The sequence below is a fragment of the Anser anser genome, assembly GCF_964211835.1.
Source record: "Anser anser genome assembly, chromosome: Z".
Lineage (NCBI taxonomy): Eukaryota > Metazoa > Chordata > Aves > Anseriformes > Anatidae > Anser > Anser anser.
This window is the reverse complement of record NC_139723.1, coordinates 35,727,010-35,747,951: the sequence shown is the minus strand read 5'-3', so window position 1 is coordinate 35,747,951 and position 20,942 is coordinate 35,727,010. Positions and strand designations below refer to the sequence as shown.

General features: G+C 45.4%; 1 long non-coding RNA gene across 1 annotated transcript; it reads left to right on the top strand.

Moving 5' to 3' along the window:
• The first annotated feature begins 3,904 nt into the window (after positions 1-3,904).
• Positions 3,905-7,373, top strand: LOC310889162. The gene is made up of 3 exons (XR_014576412.1): positions 3,905-5,194; positions 5,614-5,662; positions 6,213-7,373. It is a non-coding gene; the product is annotated as an uncharacterized lncRNA (long non-coding RNA).
• Positions 7,374-20,942: the final 13,569 nt, after the last annotated feature.

Here is a 20,942-nt window from a genome sequence, read left to right as displayed (position 1 = left end):
TTTTCAGTGCTATCAGGCAAGAGACCAGCTGGAAGACCTAATGTCTTAAATGTGGATGACAGTGGAGATGTGGAAATAACTGTAAACTGTAACTGACAAAACTCGCTAGTCCTTGATTGCCTCTTGCCAGCAGCAGGTACTAACAAGGGAAGCACTGCCTTGCTATTATAAATATGATATAGACACAACCTGCCTACTTCAGGGACTTAAGGATATGCATTATGTAAGCATATACATGAACATTTTAGGATCACGGCTACTGGTAGATAAGCAGCCATACTGCAGCATCCAGATTGCTCTCAGCTAGAAGGCCCAGACATAGATCTTGCACTAGCTGATTACATCATCATCATCATCATCATTATTTTTTATTCACTTTCTATAGGAAAAAAAAAAACACATGCTAACCACTGCACATATTTTTCCCATAGCCAAACTATGCTCTAGAAAAATGCACCTTACATAGAACATAATCTACAAAAAGTAACACCACTGAAAGCAAAAGCAACAGACATTGACCCTAAAACACGATTCAAGCAGATGCCAAGGTAAGAAAATGGGCTGGTTAGAAGTTTAAGCCCTCTTGCCAATATTTTCCTAAGCACAGAGTAAAAAGAAAATCTGTTTATAATATTTTGGCTGTTCCTGCATATCCCAGGCACAGCATTTAAGATAAAAGCCTCTTGATGTATACAGTAAAGATATTGATGTCTCCTGAAAGTTTTGGATTAACATTCCCTATAAAAACAGTTGCATGTATATATCATAATTCCCCATCTCACTTCTTCAGCGGCAGTGATGGGCTAGAGGCATCTTGCCTTCCTGATCAGGTGCAAATTGGCAGTTAACACCCTGAGTCTGTGTTAGGTGGCCTGAAACAACCTAGGAAGGCAGGGCAAGAGGAAACAGTGGCCAGCAGCAACTCAGCACTCACTAGGACTGGTCGTGGAGGCTGAAGGAGAATGCTGGGAAGCAGCTGGTCCCGTGAGCAGGTTCCCCTTGCTGCAGTCTGACAACCTGGTGGCCACACCATTATAGTCCTGTTTATGCAACCGCACTCAGGCCTGAAGCTTCTACCTAGAGCCAGGTATGCAGTGGCAGAAATAAATACAAGTCGGGCTTTAGGAGGACCAGGGAAGCTGCCAGCTGGTCACCACAGCCCAGGTTGCACCTGACGTTGTTTATAGAATTCCTTGTCACTGGAGGAATTTTAGGGCTTTTTTCTTTCACTTCAGGAAGGTGGGGCTGGTGACATGAACCCATTGTTTGGGTGCTTCTTCCTTGGAAGCAACCGGTTTAGGCTGTGGTCAAGAATAGAACACAGGGCAAGAAGGGCTTTGAATTTTACACAGTCTCATAATTCCTGTCTGTGTTTCAGTTTGCCTTGCCACCCATATTCTTCTTTTCCTCCTTGGAAGAGTGCATTTCAGGGTTTTTCCAGCATCACGCAAAGTTTTGTTCAACAGCAGGGAAGAGTTCTCACTGTCTGCATTTGCAGCATGACTTTTTCAACCCTGAAAACTAAAACAGCCCGTACAAGCACCTCCAGTCACAGCAGTCTTCCCTCATGGAACATCTGACTGTAGACCACAGCCTCTGAGTTTTGGGGCCGTGTTTGCTGAATTCCCATTTCAACCACTGGTTGCATGTAGGATGAATTTTGGAGTTATGAAGAATCAACAAACTGTTTCTCAGAAGATTGTTTTCTCCAAACTCCTCTTTTTTGTTTGCCCAAGGATATTGGCCTTTCTTGAAGAATCGGACATATAATTAGAAATTAATGTCTACTGGCTTTGATGGATTTCTCCTCTTTTCTGAATCCTGAATTATCCACAAAGCTGTTACAAACAGAATAGAATGTATTTGTTCATCAAAAATGATTCACCAGTTTCTTCAGGGATTAATTCTCAGTTTTGTTCGTGAGTGGCTTATTGCAAATAGTCATAAATTCTGCCATGTTGGGTTCCAACCCTGGAGTGATCTTTGTCTGGACTTCAATGGAGCTTTGCATGGGGGGGGGCCTGGCCACACAGATCTCATTGCAGGATTGGGCAATGGTTAGTTACATAAGTCATATGATGTTGTTTCTGTTCTCTCACTGGCTGACTTATGTAACTACAGAACAATAGCGTGTATTTGAATATAAAGGCAAAAACCATGCCTCATATTTGTTCTTCGTGAGAATCTGTTCAAGGGCTGGATTCTGCTGTCCGTGCAAGCTATAAAGAGATTTTCTTTGACAGTCTCTTGGTTGGTGAGGACATCTGGAGTAGGTGACACTTAAAGAGCTACTAAGATGCTCTGTGTGAGTTCGTCTAAGGACTATTTGCAGACATTGGGCTCACATATTCTCCCCAGTAGCAGCTGAAATAAAAAGTAACAAAAACAAAGAGAACAACTCATGCAACTGGACCATCCAGTGACCCAGGTCATTGACTGCAATGCAACTGCACTGATTTACACCTTATAAATGTCTAGCCATCAAGTTTAATGTTTCCCTTTCTCCATTGCAGGAGTATAAAGAGGCTTAAAAGCATGGCCAGTGTTAAAAATATACAGCTTAGGGCACAACATTGCCAAGTGTACATTCATGGGTTTATTCTTAAATGTATTTTTCCCACTTGTTATTTTTGTTAAAATCTGAATGTGATTTCTATGCAGAGAGAGAAAATAGGAATCCATGGTTTTTGTTTTCAGAGGAGGTTTTATTTTTTTCATCTATAAGATCCAACTCCAGAAGATTTTATCACAGTCTACTGGAGATTTTATCACAAGTTTCCAGTTCTGGTTTTGTTTTGCCTTTTTTAATATTTTTTTTTTCCCTCTTAAGGTCCCAGTTCTTGGAGTCATGTGATTACACAAACATTCCCTACTTCAGTGTTTTAAAAGTAAGTTTCTAGCCGGCATTGTTGCAGAGAAAAGACTGAAAACATAACCCCTCAAGGCTGAGAAAAAGAACACACAATTTACAATTTTTTTAAACCTCACGATTTCTCAATCTTCTGTTTTTTGAGGATAGCCTGACTAACACATTTTAAAATCCCAGGGTTGACAATATTGAAGCAGAATCAGGGGGAGACAGTTGCTTAAGGTTGTACGACATGACCTGATAGCCTTCCAGACTCTTAGGAGTTGTTACCGTGCAGAGTGCAAATACTTTTCCTAAGTCGCTTGTGAAAGTGTAAGACCATCATAGCCCATTCAAAGTAATTTTCTTATTTATGCATGCTGCCTTTTTGCACAGCCCCCAAATACACATTATTTATGTGGTGTTCTTCAACAGCTCAGAAAGAATCATTGCAATCTAGAGCGTACGTAACCCGTTTTCATCCTTTACAGTCTCTGGTTTAGATATAGGTTTTGACCTTGACATTGACCACAGCAAGCCAAAACTCAGGTTGCCACAACTGAAGCTCTCATGCCATCTTCTAACCTCTTTGAATCTGCTTTACGGTTAACGCCTCACCCAGTCAGTTCCTAAATTTTCATTTTCTAACCTGCAGTCACAAAAGCATGTGCAGCAGTTTATATCATGTAATGGGCAACATGTCCACAGAATCATTCCTCTTCATCTCCCTATTTTTTAATACACTTTGGAAACACTCTCATGTTCTAGAACTTTGAATTTGCTGAGAACTTGCTTTTTAGTGTCTCTTATTCAGAAGCCACTGGCACTGATCTACTTAAACCACTCTTCTGATGGCAGAAAGCACAATTCAGGTATAAGTTGGGCTTATTCTGCATAGCTTAAAATAAGCCTGTGTCAGCCAGAGTGTACTATGTACATTGTGGTGGGAGGACTTCCATTGCTAAATATAAATAGGGCCATTCCTTGAGATTAAAAATGCAGCTGAAAGCCAAGATGGAGACAAAGCTGTGCCATTTCAAGGGCTGTGTGCCTGCCGCTTTGAGGATCTCTGCTGTGTGGTACTTCCTAGGAATAATACCTCCCTGCATTGCAAAAGAAAGTAAGGCCTTTGCCAGGTGCCATAGCACCTTCACATTAAAACCAGCCAGTGCAGAGATCACTGCAATTGTGTGTATTCAAGGAGAACATGGTCATGTGAATGCGTGAAGAAACAGCTAACTGCATTTCTTCATTGCTTGGACATGCAATCAAGCTAGCACATCTCTACCAGCTACTCCACTCCAGCTGACTGTGGACACACTCACAGACACTGCAGAAAATGACAGACAACACACATCAACTGAAACCTTTCAATAAGACCAAGCTCATTTTGCAAGGGGATACAAGAGTGCTCTGACATGCCATTCTTCATCAAGTCATGGTAACTCATGAAGCCAAAGTCCCAAAGAAAGTGAGCTGCAATCGATGCACAGCTGCCACTGGTTAAAGAATAACATCATGTGTGATGGGGCTAGTAAGAGTGTTGATGGCAGAGGATTTGGTTAGTACATCATTTTTGGACACTTGTGAGACACCATGCAGAAAAAATGAATGACTTTCCCCACCTGAATGCTATTTTAATAATTTTGAAACGTCTTCCTTAGATGTCTCATCATTATTCCCGTAGTTAGAAGCTGATTAATGACATGCCCCTCAAACACATATCTGGGCACATACACAAAGACTTTTTAATAGTCCCTAACAATGGCCAACAGCTGGCCACAAAACCAGATGATTCTCCACCCTCGTAAACCCATGCTCGCCAACAATAAAAAACCCTTCTGGCTACTAAAAAGCCTGATGGAACAGATGAATCCTGTTGTGAACTGGGTTTTATAAATAAAAATTAAGAAGAGGAAAACATTTCAGCTTGTGCATTCACTAGGCTGAAAACAGGCATAGGTTTCACATTCTGGAGCAGCCAACTGCAGAGGTCTGATTTTCAGAGCTAGATTTCATCTTCCAAAGCTGCCTTTAAATACATTGCTGGGCTGGGTTGTTGTTTTGTTGTTGTTGTTGTTTGGGTGTTTTTTGGCTTTTGTTTTTCAAATATCGTTGCAGCTGCAGTAGAGCATTTCCTCTGCCCTCCAAGGCACGAGTGGTGTGTCTCTGCCTCTTGCAGGCAGAAATCTCAGGAATGATCCAAAAGGCTTTGTTCTCCAGACCCTGCCACAGCATCACAGGCAAGCAGGGCACATCAGGCTGGCTGTGCCCACACCCCGTGGATGGTACGTGCTTGCCCCCATCTGTGCCAGGGTTTCTCCCTGCCTCTCAGGAAATGGCAAGGTGAGTTTGGAAAACTGCCCGACCTAATGGCCAAGGCATGACCCCGCGAGTCAGGAGATGGGGGAGTTGGGCCAATCCTTTTCTCCCTGTGACTTGCAATAAATCTCTCAGTTGGATCTATTAGCTTTGCATCCAACGTGGCTACATGGTTTCTGGAGCAGAGCTGGCCACCCCGGGCTGGCACTGGGAGCCTGACCACACACCTCGAGCCATCTGCACAGACATTCCCCGACTGCGGTGGCCCAGCTTCACGCAGGAAGTTGTAGCCATGCCAGGAACAAACACAAATCTCCACAGACAGCACCTTCTCTCCAGCACAGTCCTTCTGTCCTGCTTCCAAGGGACAGAGAGAGAGAGGCTTCCTTTCCCATCTCTTTTTATTGTGTCTTTAATTTCCTCCCCTGTCCGTTTCTCCTCAGTCCTGGAGCACGGAGCCACGGAGAGGAGGAGCAGCCAAGCCATTTCAGGGTGAGCAGATCCTCACATACACCAAAAAAAAAAAGTCTCTGAAGGACCTCTTTTTGTTTGTTGTTAACAAGTATTTAATGTCAGGGCTAATTCACAAGCTTAATAAAGGCAGGCTTTGTTGAAGATTCAACACCTTCAATTACAGCATTAAGAGCTCACAGTAATTACTCGTCAGAACCTTCCAGAGATCCTTCAACAGAGCCTGTGCGTGAGGAGGGGGAGGCCAGCCCTGACATCCCTAATGTCTTAAAGATTAAAAAAATACAAAAACACAAATAAACAAAGCAAGCAGAAAAAAACCCTAATTCTAATAACGATGATGAATATGATGTCAGGCTCTCATTAGACAACAAAAAGCAGCAAATGAAAGAGACCAGCTTAATTCTCAGTTAGTCACCTTAAATATAACTCCTCTGTTAGTGGATTTCTTCAGGGATAAACAGGAGATTTTCACAGCCCAGGTATGCCTAAAATGAGATTTCTAGAAGTGGGGAAGTGAGGAATTTGACTGAAACCTTAGAACATGCCTTATTTTTATTGCCCTGGACAGGATTTAGAGAAACGTCAGCCTCTGCTTCATCGGTTCCTGGCACAGCCAAGCGCAGCACCTCATCACACTGCAGACCCTTTATTGCTATAGAAAATGGTTGATTATTGTTTGCATTCCTGGAGACTGTGTAGGAAGTAGCTGATATAGTGAGGAGAGAAAGTTGAGAGAAAATACTGTCTTCTTATGGAGAGGGCTTCTTCCTCCTACAGCGACCAGCCAAGGTTTTTTGAGGAGTAAAAATGAACAGGGAACAAAAATTTCAGGAGAGTTAGGGTATGTGTAAAGTTGAACAGAGCTGCATGCCTGCCACCCATGAGAAAAAGGGGGATTTTGACCCAGATTAGGTCTGGGTTCCTGTTACCCAAGGTTTGATCCAGACCTTGCAATTTCTTCAAAGGTACACCCAAGGGTCATAAAGCATTTTCCACCCGCAGGAATGGGACTCCTTAGGTCTCCTTCAGGTGAGCAAGAGAGACCCTGCAGCACGCAATGCCATGGCTCATTTGAGCCTTTCCAAAAAGCCTGGCATGACACAGAGCAACCCTGGGATCACTCCAAAACGCAGCAGGGACATTGTCAACCTCTGCAGAATCCTGCGCTCTCAACAATGCTGAAAATGACTTCAGAGCACATTTGGTCCCTCCGGCAGTGGATCGCCATTCCAAAAATTTCTTTCAGCTTATGAAACATGCAAATACCCTCCCTCTTTAAAGCTCAACGACATTTTGGTGCTTAGCATGGTCCTTCCTGTGGCCAAGAACCGCAGCCTCTTCTAGTGTGCCAGTTGGTATTTGGAGACTAGCCTCTCTCTGAATTGTGCTGGACAGGCAAGGAGGACCTTAGGACGAGTTGAATATCACACGATGTTTTACGTATTGAAACGTAATTCCTCTTATGCTGCAGAGACGGATAACCCAGGGTATTTCCAGTACCTCGTGTACTTACAATTGCCAAGAAAGAGGCTTAAGTAAAAGAGTTGTGGTTGCTGGTGGTGTTGTTTTTCCCCAAGCAATACTAGTCGCTGGTAGAGTTTTGTCCAATGTTTATTTGCTGGCATACACTAGCCTTTTTGTAATGTCGACTCCACTTACTGCCAAAACACCTGTGCATGCAGAAAAGATTGTGAGGAATAGGGATTTACTCTAAAGCACCCTGGAAGGAGTTTCTTACCTGCTCTGTGGAGGTACATGAGGGATCAGCATGAAACATCCCACGCTCCCCTCTCTCATGTGCAGTTTCGCAGGGTGATGACAATATCTTTGAACATGCAGCAGTCATTGCTGGTCCCCTCAGAGCCAAACAGGATTAGAAGCAAAATTCTGCAGAAATGCGGGATCCTGAAGATCAAGAAGGCATCACACATTACTCGCCTGGACCAGTCAGTCTGGGGGAGACCATTTTAGAGAAAAATTTGGAAGGGAGCCTGGGAAGGGATGGAAAGTAACCCTGCCAAATGCCCTTCCAGAGAGCTGGCTTCCTGCCCACTGCAGACACCACATGCCCTGGCACAAGGGGGCAAGCACTGGGGCCAAGAGTGTGGGTGGATGTGCAGGAAGGCCCCTTTTGGAGTGGGCTGGTGGGCACTACAGGCTGCTCTCAGCAAAGCCAAGCTGCTTGCCCATGTGGGCAGTGGTCAAGGCAGCTGAAACAGCTGCCAGAGCCCTGAGGAAAATTCCTCACCACAGCCATGTCAAAACCCAATGTGAGGGTTTTTGGACCTCCTCCAGCTTTGCTTTGGCTCTGCTGTCTTGGTGGCCCTGCTGCTGTGGAGGTGCTGCTTCAAGTTGTTCCCTCCTGCCAGCTCCAGCAGGTTTTGAGCTTTAAACCTTTCCCACCGCTGCTGCTCCTGTGCTGAGCTGTGCTGTGACGAGGACAGGGATGTTCATGAGAACCTCCTGCTTTCTAGCAGACTTGGGCGTTGGCTAGAGAAAGTGAGATCTGTTTCAGTTAAGCACTGAATGGTATCTCCAGGGCTTTGGCTTCATCAGCCAGCACTGACACAGGATCCCCAGTGGCCTGTAAAGTGTCCTTCAGGGCAGCATCCTCCTGTCTCCTGTGGAAATCTCTGGGAATTAGGCACCTCAGTGGTATTTAGGTGATTAAGTACCTTTACAAGTGTGATTCTCTTTGTAACATGTCTTCAAAAGTGCAAAATAATGGTTGATAGTGCACTGCTCGACACTTTCACACTCTTCAATCTTTATTCACTTTTCCTTCAGCTGGGGACTGGTACAGCACTTAGGACATGTGTTCTGCTTCTGGTTTTCTAAGAATGGCAGAGGAGAGCTTCCCTCACCCACACCAGCCTTGCAGCATTGCAGCTTTAGTGTTGAGGAAGCGACCTCTGATGTCCAAAACACAGGGGGAGGTGGCCAGGGCAATGCCTCTCTGATATCATCTCACATGGACTGGCTTGCACCTAAGTCATGAGCACTAAAATAAAGAGTCAGCTAGTTGTAGCTGCAAATATGCTTTAAGCTCAGCCCATGCTCATTGGACCTTTGCATCATTCTAAATTAGGTGGTGATGTGTTTTATTTACACTGAATTTAACTTAATGTGCTTGCTTGCTAACTTCCTGCTTATCTGGATACCACATAAGCATATGCCCAATCCAATTAGGAAGAGAATGAGAAACACAGTAAATGCTACACATTTTAAGTAAGCATAATGAATTAGAATTACCAGTGCATGTGAGGGAGAAAAAGGAATGGAAAAAAAAAAAAAAAAAAAAAAACATAGCTGACTTCCTCCAGCTATGTAAACAGAAGTAACAGCATCTCACTTGCAAGACTTGCACAGGGCTTCCAAGGTGAAACTCATCCTTTAGCAGCAGCTGGAAATTTCATGTCAAGTTAAATAAGGAAGAGCAGTGTTACACGGGAGTGGGAAGAAATGTGGAAATATTAGCAAAAAGCAGGCTTCTGCAGACTGTGCTGGGTATGATGAGTGGCTAGTTGAAAGACACAGTAGTCTGTAATGAGCAGCTCCAGCTCCCAGGTCTCCCAAAAAAAAAAAAAAAAAAAAAAAAGACATTTCTAGTGGAGAGTTTCACAATTTTCCACCACGTGAGTAAACTATTTTGGATAGCAGTGAGGCAAAAATACTTGTATGAAATTGGGAGTGGCAGCTGTACGTGTTTCCAGTGAAAGGACGAGAGTAACATTCAGAGGCTTAAGTGATTCCATCTCTAAATGAATCAGAATTTGAAGGAAGGGAGAAGATAAGTGAGAAAGCTTTGAAATGGGGCCAGGGAAGATGCAGAGGGAACACAAATAAAACAGAAGAGAAGAATGTGTGGTTCAAGCTGTTACTTACGACACCTTTTTTTTTTTTTTTTTTGTTTAACTACCAGAAGCAATCAGAGATATGTGTTACATATATGTATGTATTTCAGATATGTGAACAATCAGAAACTCATGTATTATATATTGTGTAAATAACATCTATATTTCTGCTCTGTACACCTACACATGTACAGAAGCCAGATCTTCTCCTGAGGTGGGCTTTACCCCTTCCAGTCCCCTCCATCTCATAGAGCCTCGTGGTGCCGGCTGGAGCACGGGCCAGGCCACATGCACCCAGCTGGATGCCCACCACCACGAGGGCTCATCTTGGAGGGTCTGAGCAAGGCTTCCAGCCAGACCAAGACACACAAGAGGGGTCTCCTGCAGCCTCAGCACGCGTATGCAGGGCCAGGAGGAGCAGCCTGGCTGTGGCAGCTGGGGCCCTGGCATGGATCTGCTCGCAGCAAGGAGCACGAGAGGCCCGTCGGAGCGAGACGCCCACTGCTCGCGGTAATCCCACCCCCCCACACACACCTCAAGATCAACACAGGCGGTGCTGCCAGCCTCTAATTTACGTTCTTAAAACCCTGTCAGGCCGTGAGGATGTGATGAGCTCTAATTGTGGAAGAGTGTTTAGGGAGGCTTGTAATTACACAGTCATTAAGCCAGCTGAACACACCACGGTCTCTTTTGCAAGTCTGTGTCAGTTGGCTCCCTCCCAGCAGTGACACAAATGAAGCATTAAGCTCGCAATTAGTAATCAGCAGGTACCAAACACTAACTCCCGTTCCGCCAGCCAGCGATGTTCCTCCTTGGAAGGGGCCGGCGTGCACGGAAAGGGGACTGCATGATGGTGTTACCCCACCAGAGGAGCAGCCCTCATGGTCACACTCCTGCCCAAAATCTGCCCATGCATGGATTTTATTCTCATTGTCCCCTGCGGGCCTATAGCAGGAATTGTGAGCCAGACCAAGCTGGGAAGCTCGTTTCTTGCCACCAAAGCATTTTAGAAGTTTGGGAATTTTCCTGGTGCTCAACAAAACCCAGAAAGTCTTCAGGAGAAAAAGCAGACTGATGATGGGAGATGCGCCCAGCTGAGGGAGCCAGCTTCAAGCCCCTGCTCCTCCCAGTGCTGCAGCTACTTGGGTGGAAAGTTCTACACAGGGGCAAAGCAGGGAACTGCAGGCAGCTCCCATCCCATGCTGCCCACGTGGCCTCCTGCCTCAGTCCTCCACCACTAATGTCTTCCTGACAGACTGCTGAAAATTGCTTTGTCCTTGAAAACACTCTACGTTGACCAATAATGGCTTAAAAAAAAAAAAAAATTCTTTAGCTTTTTACCAGGAACCATTTCCCAGACATATTTAATCACCTCCTTTACCAAATGAAATTACTCTAGAGCAAACAAAACTTCTCCTGCCTGTGTGGGAGGAGTAGGAAAGAGCGGTCATTAGACCAAACTCTCCTCCGTCTACATCTCAGACCTTGTGGCAAAGCGTAGCCCTTGGGTTTTATTCAGCTCTCTCTCCATTTCTTTGAAGTCTGGTTTCATAACTGTTCACCTCTGTAAAGGTCAGTTATGTACACAGTAAACATTGTCCAGATTCAGGCTGAGACAGAGGAAGATCTTTTGGGATGAAAATCCCAAGGACTCTGTAAGCCGCGCACGAAGACGCTCCAGTAATGGGCAGCTGAGGGGACCTTTTCCTAAGGTCTGCCTGGTCCCAAGAGCCACTGTCTAGTACTGTCAAATAACAAAACTGTGTTACTTACGTAAAAAAGTGGAATAAGATCAGCTTGGATGCCTGAATTAGCCCCATAGATTTGGTCAGAAGGCGTTCCAAGCAAATTGTTGGCTTTCGGCTCCACATCCTAGCGGATGGGAATGCCTTGGCAGCCGCCGCCTCTACAGCGCTCGGTTTACGAGAGCAAACTTAACTCTGAGCTGTTTGCATTTCTGCCCCCGCTGAACAGCAGTGCCAGCCCTTTGCCTCTTCACAAAATTAGAGTGCAAAGCAGTACACAGGCCTGGAGAGGCCAAGCAGGGGGAAGGGGACACCCTTGGGTACCTTGCCATCCCCATCCACCACAGTCGGGAGGAGCAACCAGCCAACCTCCAGCCTTCCTCCTGCTGGAACCATGATGTGGGACCAGCCAGGATGTTTAGGGAGCAGGGGATGTGCGCTGGGACGGGGGACAGATCCTGGTAGTCAGCTCCCCTCTCCAGCTCAGCCCCATGGCACTGCTTGCAGCCCTGCTGCACCGCACATCGCGGCGTCTTCCCCAGGGCACATGCATGGGAACCGCTGGGAGGGGAAACCAGCAACAACACCCTGCCACAACAGCAGGACCGTGCAAAAAATGCATCTGGCCAGCCAGTCCTCTTGTAGGCTGAAATTACCTTTTATCTGCCTTGGTCCGCACGTTGGAGCTATGTATGTGACGCCAGCAGTCCTGCAACACAGGAAGAGAGTCATGTCATTTCGTCTGTCTGCTGTGTTATCACCAGAGCTGCCTCGCTGAGCTGTGCCAGGAGGAAAGTCCTCTTTCATGTAAACCTGCTATGAACCAAAGTAGAAAGCTCATAAAAAAAGTGACTGCCTCCAATCCAAACTCGCAGAACAGAAACAGAGACAGCACAGTCTCCTGCATTATTCCTGCATGTGTAAGAGAGTATTAAATTGAGCAGTGACAAACTTTAACCAGAACCACAGTATTACTCAGAGCAGCTTGTCCAAGCATGCAGAAACTGTGGTCATAGAGTCTCCCAATCAGTGGAGGTGATGCCAAGAAAGACAAGTCTTTGCTAGTCCTGCTTTATGCGGAGGAACCTCTTACGAATGATTTTAATAAAGGCTTAATTGATTGTTCTGGAGTCCATCAGGGAAATAAACGTTTATGGCCCTGACTCAGTCATCTAGGATGCATTCCACAGGGCACTTAGAGGCAACCATACAAGACAGCCAGACTCACGTCTGTCATATGCTGATGATGTCCATTAATCATGCACTAATCATGTGCGAGTCAAGCCTGAAGAGAAAGTGGGTTCTCTGCATCTTTGTAACCAGCCAGGAGGTGGAATAATCATTTTGTGCTGGTAGCACCAGACCAGCGCTCAGGAGATGTCAGTTCCAGCCCTGGCTCTGCAGCAGGTTTCCCTGTGTGCCCTGGAGCATATCACTTCAGGATGTCACCACCGTGCTGAACAGACCTCTCAGCTCCTCCATTTCCCAGGCACAGACAGAAACAGAGGCAAATACAAGGAAGACACAACCATAAAAATACAAATTAAGATAAAGTCAGATTCCCCTGCTGCTTAATCATGTAAACGTACAAATATAGCTTGACGACAATGACTCAAAGGAAACAATGAGCTTATCAGCACACTTAGATAGACCTGAACTATAAATGAAAATAAATGATCTACTGACATTCCTTATCATCTCCCCAGCGTCTGTTGGAGAACATATTTTGCCTCGGCATATCTGTTTCCTTTAGCATACTCAGCATCAGGAGGTCCTGCTGTCCCCTCAGAGGCTCCCCTTGCCTCAGTGGCAGCACATTCCAGGGTTTCCAGCCATGGCACCTACTTTATCTCAGCTTTCAGGCAGCAGCTATAGCTCTGTACCACCAGGCAGAGCTTGGCCAGCATAGAAAACCATCTCTCTTTCTGATTTTCACCTCCTGAGCTGCAGCAATAGCCCTGTTTTCAGTCACTCTGGCACTTGTTTGCATGCCTGAGAAGCACTCCAGGGGACTTCCATCAGTCCGGTGCCAGCATCCACTGTGCATTGTCTGGGAAGAGCTCTGTCTCTCAAAACTGGGACTCAGGGGCCACAGCAAGTCACCTGCATCTCATTACACAGTCACACTGGCCCGTCGTTTTGCTGGTCCCTGCACAAATGTCTGCAGATGGTCAGGGAGCAGTCCTCTGGAAAACCGCTCCTCTCCACTGCAAAGAGCAGCCTGGGGGGATGAGAGGAGCCTGTGTGTGTCTGAAGTTAAGAGGGGACGTATGGGGACATTTTTTCCTATCGGTACAGTGCAACTATTTTTAAAGACAGGTTGCTGAAACAAATGCTTGGGGGGAAAAAGGAACAGCACTTGTAATTGCTTGGCAACTTGTGCTAAACTGACCTTGGGCTTCCAGTTCACTGGAAGTTCGAGCATTTGTAATGTGCCTTTATATTCACTTGGAACTAAGGCACACATGTTGTATAATTTCCTGAAGAAGGCAAATTCTAAATATTGTTATCAAGATTCAGAAAATGTTGTTAAAAACAAAGAACATAACTCTGGAAATTTCCCAGAGTCAGAAAATCCTTTTTTCTTTCTCTGTCCAGGAAAAACGTTGCTTAGAGTAAAGACAGATATTTTTTATTTCTTAATTAAAAGAAACCTTTTAATTAAGGTACGTTCCTTGGAAGAAAAATTCGACAGGAAAGGAGAAAAGTCATTCTCTGAAACAAACCAATAGCAGAAACTCCTGTTCGACCTCAGGTTCAGTCAGACTCGGTCAGTCTCCACCACCAGCACTGGGGTCACAGCTCCCTCCTGAGCTAGGCTGGGGGTCAGGGCCGGTCTTGCCTGGGCATTTTAGTGCCAATGCCCCAGGAGAGCGAGGTGCTGACAGCACTTCAACAGTACGAGCCCCTGCTCCAAACGCCGTGCACAAAACACCTTTTTGTTTCATCTGTCCTTACATTTCAGTATTTGCAATTTGGTGGTGTTGGAGGGATCTGCTACAGGGGTGTTTGGCACCTCTAGCAGCACAGGAGGGGAGGCAGGGCTTGGAAGGTGGACTGGGAATGGATTTGCTATCATTTTCACATAATTTCTTCCCCTCCCACCTCTTTTTTTTTTTTTTCTCACTGGTCCCCAGTAGCTACAGAAAAAGAAAAAAATAATCAATCTCTGTCAAAAAAGTGTTTTGCTATAAACATTTTTCACCAGCTGCGGCCCATAATTACTATCTTCTTCTCCATCCCAGTGTTTTTAACCATATTTGCCACAGACACATTTCAGTAGCAGCACTATATTTCGGTAGCAACACTGGACCTTTCAGGCTGTGGTCCTTCCCCAGAGCATTTGGTTTTATTTAATGTGACCCCAATTAGATTGGGTGCAGCTTTTGGCAAAGGAAAGCCTGGTGAGACCCCAGGGAGAAGAACGGGCACCTAAATTTGAGGGAGGTGTGGGAGCAGCTGTGACACCTGTGTGGGTCAGGCTGGACCTGTGTCCTGCTCCCACTGGTTCTGTTTTTCCTATGCCAGGGCACCTTTGGTGATGGGGGATAAAATCTGTACCCCTTGTCACCTTCTCCCAAGCTGCCTGCTTTTGCACCGCTGATGAGCATGAAATTAGAAGGACATGGGGCTCCCACACAGTCAGAAATGGTCCCAGTTCCTCAAAAGTGGTGGCTGTGGCCGAGGAGTCCCCACTGTCACTGCTGGGTACCACGGGGCAGGGCTGCATGTGGCAGCAAGGCAAGGCAAGGCAAGGCAAGGCAAGAAGCCCATCACCCTGCCCAAAGCTGTGCAGCTGGAAGCCCCTGAGCCTGAAGCCAGGCACCAGCCGCCCTTTGCTTTGCCATATATCACTTGCTATATCTGTGTACGTGGCTGAAATCCAGCGAGGCCCCTGCCGCCAAGTGTTAAATTCTGGGGCTATTGTTAAATGTGCATTGTTGAGGGCTCGGCACCACAGTTTAAGGCTTAGGCTCAAGGCTTTCCTTGGGCTGGGTCCAGTGCAACCTCAGAGGCACAGTTAAGGACAGTTAAGGACCAGGTGCTGCTTCCAGCTCCCGCACACATACAGGTGGGTGTAGCCCACTGCGCCCCTTCCCTTCAGAGCCATCCATCCCTGCGTGCATCTGTGCCCAGGTGAGGGCAGACATAGATGTGAATGGAGAAAATTAGGTAAGTAGATGCATGCAAATAAAAGCCACAAAGAGGCAATAAAGGCAGGAAACACTCTGAAGACAGAAGTCTGCGTGTCTGTTGCCAGTCATTATAACAATATTGGCCATCAAGCACAGACACGATTACTCTGCTGTCTCCCGCCTGGCTGCCCGCACTGCCAGGACTTTAGTCCCACACATCAGTAGAAAGCCAAAGACATTGAACTTGGGACCTCGGTTTCTCTGATAACAAGAAAGCGCGACAGCCAAACCAAGAGCTGGAGGCTCACTACCTTTTACACACTGAAAGTAATTCCAGCTTTGTGCTGATATTTGAAAGATCTTTGCCCTTTAGCTTGAACAGGAAATCTTAAAATGGAAAATATGCAGCTTGAAGGAAGGGGTGAGGCTCACTTGAAACATAAGAATGTACGTAGGAATAGGAAACAACAGGTTGTTAAGAAACTACAATTCAGTAAAAAAAAAAAATAGGCTTAATATAGTTTCCTTCCCCCCATACACACAAACAGACACATTAAGGATTGGTAAAATTCTATTTTATGTATGTATTTATTTATTTATCCATTGGGTTTTGACAGGAGCAGAGGGAAAGCAGCTGTATGGACTGCCAGCCAAGAGCACCTGGCCTTGAAGTGATGCCTGTCCAAGTACGACAAGCGATGCCAAGACATGAGCTTGAGGGCTTTGCTGGCTGGGTACAGGGCAGCCCCAGCCCACCTGAGGGATGAACATAGAGGTTTTCAGATTCTCAAAGGTTTCTTAATTCAGGTACCCTACAGCTAAGTCTAGAGTTGTTCTGGATACTAGAGACAAAACTTTTACCACACTCACACCTCTGAGCTTTGCTGCCCTCAGGATGAGGTAGCAGCAGAGCCAGGTGACGTTTTAGCAGCAGATGCTGGACTGGGGTCACCTCCTTTCTTCCCAAGTCCTGCTCTGGTATCCAAAGGCTTTGTTGTCCATCCAGAGCTGCCCTCCCACGTGCAAGCTTCCTCCAGACCATCTGCCTCCAACAGGGTGTGATGCCAGCCCAGGATGTGTGTGGAGCTGGGTCTGAAGGGCTGACCTCCTCTCCTGCACTTGCCCAGTAGCTGCAACGCCACCGATGCACACATGTCCCAGACAGCTCCGCTGACGTCAGGCTAAACTTGCCTGCCCTGCTTCCCTGCTTAGTAAACATTTTCTGTCTTTATTATGCCCCAATGCCAGATGGCAAGAGGGGAAAAATTAACTCAGTGTTATTAACAATATTACAGCCTTACAGCCTTGCCCTTTAAGTCTAATTAGAGAGAGAGTTGCTGCCAAGAAATACAGTGTCCGCAGCCAGCCGGGCTCCCCCAGCACGCTGTCCTAGGCTTTCTCTGGGATGCTGAATTTTCACAGCCTCACCAGCTCCCAGCAGGAGCCCCAGCCCTGGGGTATGTGCTATGCTGCGAACTGAGGCACAAAACCCGAAATAGGGGGTATGCCATGTCTCATTATGAGACCTGACACTGTTCCCAAATGTGTCTGACCCTGACATGAGATCAGCTCTTCTCTTGCTTAACCCAGTGGGCACTGGTGTAACCCCAAATGTACCCAGGGTATGACTATTTCTCACCACCATTATGGCCAAAAAAAAAATTAAAAAAAAAAAGACAGCATTGAAGTCAGAGAGTTCTGGGAACAAGCTAAGGAGCTGAGCAGAGCCAGCCTTGGTCCCACAGCAGTGTAAACAAATTTAGATCTTGTCATTCAGGACCAACTGCAGCTGTTCCCACTGCAAGCAGGAAGGTGATGGCATATGGGAAGAAACGGCTGCTTTTCAGGAAGGTCATCTCCACTCAGCTGCAATACTTCTCCCCTGTTCTGCATCACATTTCATGTTTGCAGTCTTCTTCAGCAGCCTGAAATGAGGGAAGATGACAGAAATGGCATCCTCTGGTAGCCCAAGCAACCCACATCCCAGGCAATACTCTGAAGCTGGATCTGAGTCCTCCCTTCCCATGCTAAAAACTGCTAAATGGATTTACCAGGAGGTTTCTTCACTGCCTCTGCCTTAGACTGGACTCTTAGTGACTGCAAGGGTTGTTCACTGCTTCTGCTGGTAGTTCAGTGGTGGCTGGGGAGAGGGCAAGGAAAAAGCAATAAAAGTCATCAATGAGATCTGGCACCTGTTGTTGCAGTAAAAGCACTGTCAAGGACTCATTATCAGGAGTTCATTTGCATGAGCGTAAGTTACAAGATGCTCCTTAGAGTCCATGTCACCCAAGAGAGAAGCAGGCTGACAGGTGCCTGTGTTGGACAAGTGTGCAGGCAAGGACTAGAGGAAGGTGAATCACGCTGGAGAAATAACTGTATAGAAAAAGTCAGGTGTCCACTGCCTTTTCTTTCTCCTTCTTCCATCCCCATCAACAATTTCTCACCCAGGGCAGAGGAACTGTGGTACCTGCACCTCAGGGGGCACCAACCAGGGAGAAGCAGCAAGGCATCTCCATTTGGGGCTGTCAGGAGGCAAATCATGAATTCAGTTCGCAATGCTTGCCCAGTTCTACCAGGGAAAGCGTGGACTGGGGTCCTTCACACGTTTGTCTTCTGTATGTCTTTCAATTCATTGGCTGTTCTTCCTCGGCCTATTCAGACAATGCATAGGGTCATCAAGACCAAGCACATCCAACAAAGCTGGCATCCTGAGGAGCACCCTCAGGTTGGAGAAGACCATACTGTGGAGGAGGACACAGCCCTGGCTGCAGCACTAGAGCTGATTGCTCATCGACAGTGGCACCAAGTCCAAGGTTGCAGCGCGTGGTTTGTGGTAACAGCTGTTTATGGTCGAATCAGCTCGGCGCCTGCAATGCTGAAATGTGTCAGCACTGCTGCTCCTGTGTCTACCTGGTCCCAGATGGTGTATCCACAGGGACACAAAATACGCAGCAGTGGAAGGAAAGTGGAAGTGATACTCCACGCCGTTAGCCTGCATGGTACGTCTCAGACTGGCACCTGTACTCTTTCGAGAAGCAGTCACAAAGCAGAGATTCCTTGTGCAGGTTGTGTGGAGTAATTCAAAAGCAGGTGTGTCTTGGCTGCAAGCAGAGAAGACTGAAGACATTCCAGCTACCTTGCAGTAATATGTGCTGTGTTAGCTTGCGCTAAGGCAAGCTCAATCTCTTGTCTGAAGCCAAATGTTGTTTTTTCCCTCTGAGGGAAGAATCAACCCATCTTACAGCATCATTACCCTGCAGCCTGTAGCACAGGGTTTCATTTTACAGATTGCACAGGACAGCAGCGTGTTCTTACCCAGATTAGTAGGGCACATAGAGATATTTGCTCGGCGGTAGAAAAAATCCCAAACTTCTCATTATGAACACAGACTGCCTTGAGCAAAGCTACTGCTAGACTGCTGGACACCCTAGGTCAAAGTTAGTACCTTTCTTCTACCTGCACAGTGGATGATTTGCTCTCTTCTATTTAGCTTAGTTATCTTCCTTCACCCTGTGGCGGTGACTCTATCAGCACCTAGTCCTAGTGCCAGATCTGGCCTTGAGCAGGCATTTTAAGCTGTTGTTGTTTGCATTAGGTGTTAGTGACATACTTCCAGAAGCCATGGTTTACACCGGCATACATATGTCTCATTCCTTTGCACTCCATAGGTGTAAAGAAAATTACTACCTGCTTGCCTGAGGGCTTGCACTGGTCAGGAGCTAATGAGCTGCTGGGAGCGATGGGACACGCACCCATCTCAAGGCAGGCCCGTGTTGGCTGACCCACCGTGCCTGCAGGAAGGCTCATTTTTCTAGGCAGCTGAAGGAGTAAAAATGCCTCCAGCATAAACGATGGAGTTATTGTATGGCTGGATAATCACTACGGGGTAGATTTTCAAGTGCTGATCCCCTCCAACAAATCTTATTAGAGGCTAGAAATTGTAGGCCACCTAACCTCCTGTGGGACGTAGGAGGATGGATTTTTCAACGTAACATCCCCTAGGTACATAGCATAGCCTGAAAATCTGGTGAAGACAGGTGGCCTCTGTTGGTGGCCTCAAATAAACTGTCCTATGAAAATCCAGCTAGGCAGGTTCTGGAGGCTGCCAGAGTCATCCACTGTAGAAGTGGAGTCTGGGAGGCTCAAAAATAAGTTGCCCTTTGGAAGGGAGAGGTCACCAAGACATAAATCTCTACCACCACCACTGAACTGGCAAAGAGTTGGAGCTCAGACACCCCCAGGACCCAGAGATCTCTGCTGGCCTGAGTTGTGCCCCTTCAGTGCAGCAGGGCCCAGCAGTCCCCGTAACACATCCCAAAGATGACTGTCAGGAGAGAGAAGTGAGACCTGGAGACACTGTCTTGTGGAGGGAGGAGGAAGCCATCTCCATGCCTGTTCCCACCTGGTGCTCATCTCATACCTCTCTGTGTGCCTTGGGACTTCCAATATCTGAGAGGACATTAGGAAAAGGATGGACCAGCCCAGAGCAGGACAGCTTGCCCACAGATAATGATTTCATGTGGTTCTTACACCCTTACAACTTGAATGAGGATTTGCCTCTTGAGCAAATATGATTTCTAATGTGGTGGTGATTTCCAGATGATTCATTACTGGATGAGGGGGTGCTATAAAACACTGTTTTACAGCAGCTGCCACAGCCACTTATTAAACCCACAATAAATGTCCTAAGTTAGAAAGAAGAATGCTTTTCTCAAACAGCAAAAAAAAAAATGGGGAAAAAAAAAAAGGAAAGAAAAAAGAAAAAAGAAACAGAAAAAGAAACAGAAAAAGAAACAGAAAAAGAAACAGAAAAAGAAACAGAAAAAGAAAAAGAAAAAGAAAAAGAAAAAGAAAAAGAAAAAGAAAAGAAAAAGAAAAAGAAAAAGAAAAAGAAAAAGAAAAAGAAAAAGAAAAAGAAAAAGAAAAAGAAAAAGAAAAAGAAAAAGAAAAAGAAAAAGAAAAAGAAAAAGAAAAAGAAAAAGAAAAAGAAAAAGAAAAAGAAAAAGAAAAAGAAAAAGAAAAAGAAAAAGAAAAGGGAAAAGAAAAGGGAAAAGAAAAAGGAAAAGAAAAAGGAAAAGAAAAAGAAAAAGAAAAAGGAAAAGAAAAAGAAAAAGAAAAAGAAAAAGAAAAAGAAAAAGAAAAAGAAAAAGAAAAAGAAAAAGAAAAAGAAAAAGAAAAAGAAAAAGAAAAAGAAAAAGAAAAAGAAAAAGAAAAAGAAAAAGAAAAAGAAAAAGAAAAAGAAAAAGAAAAAGAAAAAGAAAAAGAAAAAAAAAAACAAAAAAGAAAACGAAAAAGAAAACGAAAAGGGAAAAGAAAAAGAAAAAGAAAAAGAAAAAGAAAAAGAAAAAGAAAAAGAAAAAGAAAAGAAAAAGAAAAAGAAAAAGAAAAAGAAAAAGAAAAAGAAAAAGAAAAAGAAAAAGAAAAAGAAAAAGAAAAAGAAAAAGAAAAAGAAAAAGAAAAAGAAAAAGAAAAAGAAAAAGAAAAAGAAAAAGAAAAAGAAAAAGAAAAAGAAAAAGAAAAAGAAAAAGAAAAAGAAAGAAAAAAAAGAAAAAAAAAGAAAAAG